Genomic DNA, 6805 nt, shown 5'->3' with positions numbered 1-6805 from the left:
AACATATATCATGGTAACTGGGCAAGTCCAAGATTGAATATTATAATGCTTCATCACTCCAAATATTTCTGTTAGTATGTCTACTGCTTTCCATCTCATTACTTGAGGTGCTGGGTGTGGCAGTGTGCACGAGTTTGAATGATATCTTTGGTAGCTAAGTATGCCACAGAGTAAAATGAAGGGAGCGTCACCGCCATGACTTGTATAATTGTTAAAATACTTGGATTTATTGTCAGTGAGTGTCATGCAAGTAATGTTATAATAACATTTCTCATCAAAACCTGGTACTTACTTGTGGCCATTTAGAAAATCTGGGATTTAAATGGTGCAAGTAAAGTTCAAACATGATTAAAATCAAGCCAATGGCTGAGATACAGGCACTTAAGATGTTCAATCCTATTGTGAAGACCACCTGAAACAGGCCAAAAGCATTGGAAGTTAGCCACCATTCATCACTGGCAAATGTATTCGATGCAGGAGAGATGAAACATCTCTAGAGTTTGCTCCGAGCACTTTTCACTCACCAAGAACTGGACTTTCATCTTCTGGGTTTGTATTGTGATGGTTCCTGTGATGATATACTGTAAACAAAGACCATATTTGTTAAAGACCTCATCCATCATGCCTATTGCTAGACTTAAAGAGTAAGGGATTATCAACTGAGTTCGTTAGTGAGACCATGAAGAAAATCATTCAAGGAAGATTTCAGAGATGGGAGAAAGCCATGAATGTCTTTGGGCCGCCCCAATAGAACACAGATGTTGCAAATGGAATCCAGGGCACTTTGATGTGAATTTATCAGAGGAGTACCAAAGTTTACTTCATTTTTGATCAGTCATAACTTATTGTGTCCCTAAGGTAAGTTACAAGAAAATATGCTCAATTAACAAATGTACTACTTGATAGTACATCTTGGTTAATTTATATGCTAGTCTCTTTAAGAAAGGTATACGACAGTACTGAGAACTTAGAGCCTTTGTGCTTTGTATGTGACTATTCTACCACTTGAGCCATCCCTCAGTCCTTTTGTGTCTAGTTTGATTTTTAGGAAGGATTTTGCACTTTTGCCCAGGCTAGTCTCAAACTATAGTCCTCTTATTTCTGCCTCTCAAGTAGATGGAGTTACAGACACATGTCACTGTGCTCAGCCCAACAAGCAGTTTTTATTCATTGCAATTCTGTGGCATAGCACTGAACGGTACTCTCACTGAGGATTATTCAGGGTTAGATTTTTTTTTTTTTTGGCCAGTCCTGGGGCTTGGACTCAGGGCCTGAGCACTGTCCCCTGGCTTCCTTTTGCTCAAAGCTAGCTTTCAACCTCTTGAGCCACAGCGCCACTTCTGGATTTTTCCGTTTATGTGGTACTGAGGAATCGAACCCAGGCCTTCATGCATGGTAGGCACTCTACCACTAAGCCATATTATCCCTGTCCCTAGATTTGTTGGAAAGCTATCATTCTATGCCATGGTAAGTGATTAGATTTCATAAGGCTTCAGGAGATTAGAGGAGGCTACAAGAGTGATTCCAGTAGGAAAATATGTGGTTCCAAGTTTTCCATGATCCCATTAAAAGCAGCAAAAAGAATACTGAGTTTATGTTATGTAACTTCATCTATCCAAACTATTTCCATGTAGAATTCATACAACATGATTAATTAAAAATTTATTGTGTTTTGTACATCCTGGTGCTTGAACTCAGGGCTTGGATACTGTCCCTATTTCATGCTATAATCCTTAGCTACTCACAAGGCTGAGATCTGAGGATCAGTGTTAAAAAGCCAATCTGGGCAGAAAAGTCTGTGAGACACTTATCTCCAATTGAACACTTAAAAAGCAGAAGTGGAGCTGTGGCTTAAAGTGGTAAAGAGCTAGCATTGAGCACAAAGAGGCTCAGGGAAATCATCTAGGCCCTGAGTTCAAGGCCCAGGACTGGGAAAAACAAATGAGTTTCACTTGGGATTTTGTGAGGGCTGGCACATTACCTTCTTGTTTCCTGAAACAAGAAGAATATGAAGAATGAATGACATTCTCCAACACTTATTCTGTCAGCCACAATAGAGTTGTTCTTGTAAACTTCTGTTGAATTCCTTTAATTTTCTTGGACCAACAGAACACAAAGATTTCATTTTTTTTCTCCTACTCAAGACATAGATGTCCCATTCTTCTTCAGCAGTGACATTTCATAGCTTACTTGCCCCATTGGCAAAATAAATGTCATAGGGAGACCCGAGGAGTCAGCTACTTCTCTGTCTTTCCAAAATCCCCCCTGGATCTAGCTTACCAATGCTCCTGCGGAAAATGTGGCCCTTCAACAAAAATAGAACATTATGAAAGAATTTTACAGGTAAGAAATTAATGTGCTTTTCTATTGAGATAGTCCTTTTCACCCAGATAGAAGAACAATTCCCCTGAGAACAGCCTCATTTTAGTTATAATAAGTAAACTAATAATCAACTCTCAGGAATGAGATTGTTTACTCACAACGTCCGCTGACCAGAATGGATATCCTGATATAGCGATAAGAGGTACATATGTCCCCTCCAAACATAATTATTTGTGTGTAGAACAAATATGTCCAGATCAACCCCAGGCTGTGATGAATCAGAGCATTCATTATCTGTATGGCCTGGAAGAGAGAAACACCATCCTTAACTACCTAAAATGTCTAGGTTCAACTTTTTGTTAGGTACTTGGAATTGAATGCCAGGGCCTCATGTTTATTAGCAGCTGCTGTCGGATTTGAGCCATGCTTCCAGCCCCCTTTTACATAAATTCTTTCTTCCCTCCTTTCCTTCTTCCTTCCTTCTCTCCTTCCTTCCTTCCTTCCTTCCTTCCTCCTTCCTTCCTTCCTCCTTTCCTTTCTTCCTTCCCTCCTTCCTTCCTTTTTCTCTTTCATCTTCTTTCTCTCCTTCCTTCTTTCTCTCTCTTCCTCCCTCCCTCCCCCTCACTTGTTCTCTCTCTTTTCTTTCTCTCCTCCTTTCTTCCTCTCTCTTTCCTCCCTCTCTCCTTCTCCCTCCCCCTCTCTCCTCCCTCCCTCCCTCCTCTCCCTCCTCTCCCTCCCTCCCTCCTCCTCCTCCTCTCTTCTCTCTCTTTCTTTCTCTTTCTTTCCTTTCTTTCTTTCTTTCTTTCTTTCTTCTTCTTTCTTTCTTTCTTTCTTTCTTTCTTTCTTTCTTTCTTTCTTTCTTTCTCTTCCTTCCTCCCTTCCTTCTCTCTCTCCCTCCCCTCCCCCCTCATTTGTTCTTTCTTTCTCTCTCCTTTCTTCCTTCTCTCTCTTCCTCCCCTCTCCCTCCCTCCCTCCCTCCCCTCCCTCCCTCCCTCCCTCCTTCTTTCCTTCCTTCCTTCCTTCCTCCTCCCTCCCTCCCCTCTCTTTCTTCCTTCTCTCTTCCTCCCTCTCCCCCTCCCTCCCTCCTCCTTCCCTCCCTCCCTCTCCCCTCCCTCCTTCTCTCCCTCCCTCTCCTTCCCTCCCTTCCTCCTTCCCTTCCTTCCTTCCTTCCTTCCTTCCTTCCTTCCTTCCTTCTTTCTTCCTTCCTTCCTTTCTCTCTCCTTCCTTCCTCTCTCTCCCTCCTTCCCCCTTCCTCCCTCCCTCCCTCCCTCCCTCCTTCCCTCCTTCCCCCTCCCTTCCCTCCTTCCTTCTCCCTCCCTCCCTCTGTCCCCTCCCTCCCTCCCTCCCTCCCTCCCCTTCCTTCCTTCCTTCCTTCCTTCCTTCCTTCCTTCCTTCCTTCCTTCCTTCCTTCTTTCCTTCCTTCCTTCCCTTCTTTCCTTCCTTCCTTCCTTCCTTCCTTCCTTCCTTCCTTCCTTCCTTCCTTCCTTCCTCCCTCCCTCTCCCCTCCCTTCCTTCCTTCCTCCCTCCCTTCCTTCCTTTCTCTGTCATTCCTTCCTTTCTCTCTCTCCCTCCTTCCCCCTTCCTCCCTCCCTCCCTCCCTCCTTCCCTCCCTCCCTCCCTCCCTCCCCCCCTCCCTCCCTCCCTTCCTCCCTTCCTTCCTTTGCCAGTTCTGGGGCTTTAATTCAGGACCTGGGCACTGTCCCTGAGCTGCTTTGTGCTCAAGGCTAGCACTCTACCACTTGAGCCACAGTACCACTTTCAGCTCTTTTGTGTTTTTTTTTTTTTGAGTATTTTATTGTAGTTAAGAGTCTCATAGGGGACTTTTCTGCCTGAGCTGGCTTCAAACTGCTATCCTCACATCTCAGCATCCTGAGTAGCTAGGGTTACAGATGTGAGCCACTGAGCCCAGCCCAGGCCCAAAGTTCATGAGGAACACACATTAAGAAAATTCTAGAGTGAAGAAGAAAAGTGATGACTGCACAGAATGATTATATCATCCATAATTATTGTACAACGTCAGAGAAGTTGATCTTGACATAATGTTGTATGGGGATTAATGTGCCATTTTGCCAAATAACCAAGATTTATCATTAAAAGATGCCCTTTCTACTGCAGCTTTCCTGTATCCCTTCCCCCCAGCAGCTTTAATTTCTCTTAGCCACTAATCTGTTTTCTGAACTGTTATCACCTGGAGAATCTTAGATACATTCTCCTCAATAATCCTGTTAGTTTGGCTTCTACACTAGCTCATTTTCCAACAATTCAAGTGGCTAATGCCACAATGTGGGTGGGAAAAGCACAGTCATCCAGTGCTAAGGGTGGATGCCTGCTGTAGTTGATGAGTTTGGCCTGGGAGAACAGTGACATGGGGTGATAGTAGATATTCTATTGGTAGATATTATGCCCACTGTCCACTGAACTCTGCGGTGTCTTCACAATCTACTTCCCACAATTTGACTCGCTTGGAGTCCCATGTCATAGAGCATGAATAGCAAAAGAGATTTTCTTGCTATTTCCAGACACGAGGTTAGAGTAGGCTATGAGGATGTTGAATGATTTACAGGTCACAGACAGATGCATAATTTCTACCACATTTAGTTTGAGTATACAGCTTACATGTTGGGTCTGCGTGTGGGAAGCACAGACGCTGTACAACCACTGCGGGATGCATTTGGGGATTTCATGATAGAGGTGGTTGCTGTCTCCTCCTTGGATATTTAGAGAGCACAACACTTGTAGGCATTTTTTTCACTCCAAGAGAATTTAGTTCTTACCCCCAGCACTCTCATTTCCTCTCGTAACAGCATATGGTTTTGTGACATTTTCCACTAAGATCTAACACAAGTGAGGGGATAAATGATTTTCTTTTCTGTAGGGAAATATGGAGACAAAAATAACATTAATAATTTTCTCTGTCAAGGTACTTGAACTTGAGATCGAATCTATTCTTACAGCCACTCAGTTTTCTTTACTTATCACTATTTCATAGACCTTGGAGAGTTTTTTCTTTTTGGACATACCTGGAACTTGGACTTGGCCTGAGCACTGTCCTTGGCTTCTTTTTGCTCAAGGTTAGCACTTGAGCCACAGTGCCACTTCTGGCCTTTTCTATATATGTGGTGCTGGGGAATTGAACCCAGGCTTCATGTATGTGAGGCAAGCACTCTACCACTAGGCCATATTCCCAGCCCCTAGAATTTTTTTTTGCATTTAAATTTAACAGTATTATCTAGATAACACCAAATACTTGCTTCTCAAAAGTTTTGTTTACTTACCAAGTAAATTAGGCTATAATAAATTATGTAGTGGTGACCTCAATATCATTGATCATTCTAGAAATCAATGTATCTGGAAATTTGTAGCCCTACATTGTTGCTCAGAAAAATTGGATTTTTGGTTGATGTGGTAATCTATTACATTGTTTTTATCTCTTAAATGGTTTGGGATGCCTGGATTTCATAATTCATGTCATATGCCTATACCAGCTGCAGGAATGGCTGGCAAATAAAGTCCCAGATGTTTTATTTTACAACAGTAGGCTTTGCAAGTTAGGGGCCAATGTAAACATAGAGAAGATATTCAATAGTTAAGAAAATGACACCTTAGAGATGATTATCATTAAAACTGTGGCTAGCATTTGTTATTCTATATAACTTATATTGAATAAATTGTGTATTTCATATCCTTGAAAATAATCCTTCTGTATTTAATATCTAAGAAAAGGACCCCTTGATAATTTAATAGCACCTGTATTTAATAGCCATGAAAATCATCCCTTAATCCTAGCTGACATCTAACTCAAGCTGGGCTCAGGATATATCTTCTCAGATTGTTTGGGTTTTTATTTTGTTGAGATGATAAATAAAAAAAAAACTAGGGGGAAAGGTATTACTGTTTTCTACCCCGAAGTACAGAGTTGTAGAGAAGTCAAGCTTTGTGAGTGACAAAAACAGAAAGGCCCTCAGAGAAAGGGACAAGCAGAACTCTGCTTCTGTATGACTCTCTCTTTTATAGTTCTAAGTTCAGATATTAGAATCATACTACTTCTTAATTTTGCTAATTAATTCTGTCCCTTACGACCAAAACTTTTGTTGGTTTAAAATGGCTGCCTAACTTTTCTCTTGTGGCTTTGACAATGTAGCCATAATCTTCAACATCTGGTGGTTCTTTCCTTTTTCTTTTTAAATTTTATTGTCAAGGTGATGTACAGAAACAATTATATACATATAGTGAGCATATTTCTTAATTTGTTACTCCCTCCCTCATTTTTTCCCACTTTCCCTCTCCCCCCACCCCAAGTTGGTTCACTTCCAACATATTTTCTTGTATCACCACTGCAATCACTATCTATAGATATAAAGTCTAAGATATTATCTTTACATTTATTTATTTATTCACTTTGTGCCAATACTTGGGCTTGAACACAGGCCTGGGCACTGTTCCTGAGCTTTTGTGCTCAAAGCTAGTGCTTTCTACCACTTGG

Source organism: Perognathus longimembris, chromosome 13 (assembly GCF_023159225.1).
Source record: "Perognathus longimembris pacificus isolate PPM17 chromosome 13, ASM2315922v1, whole genome shotgun sequence".
Lineage (NCBI taxonomy): Eukaryota > Metazoa > Chordata > Mammalia > Rodentia > Heteromyidae > Perognathus > Perognathus longimembris.
Note: the sequence above shows the minus strand (reverse complement) of the source record.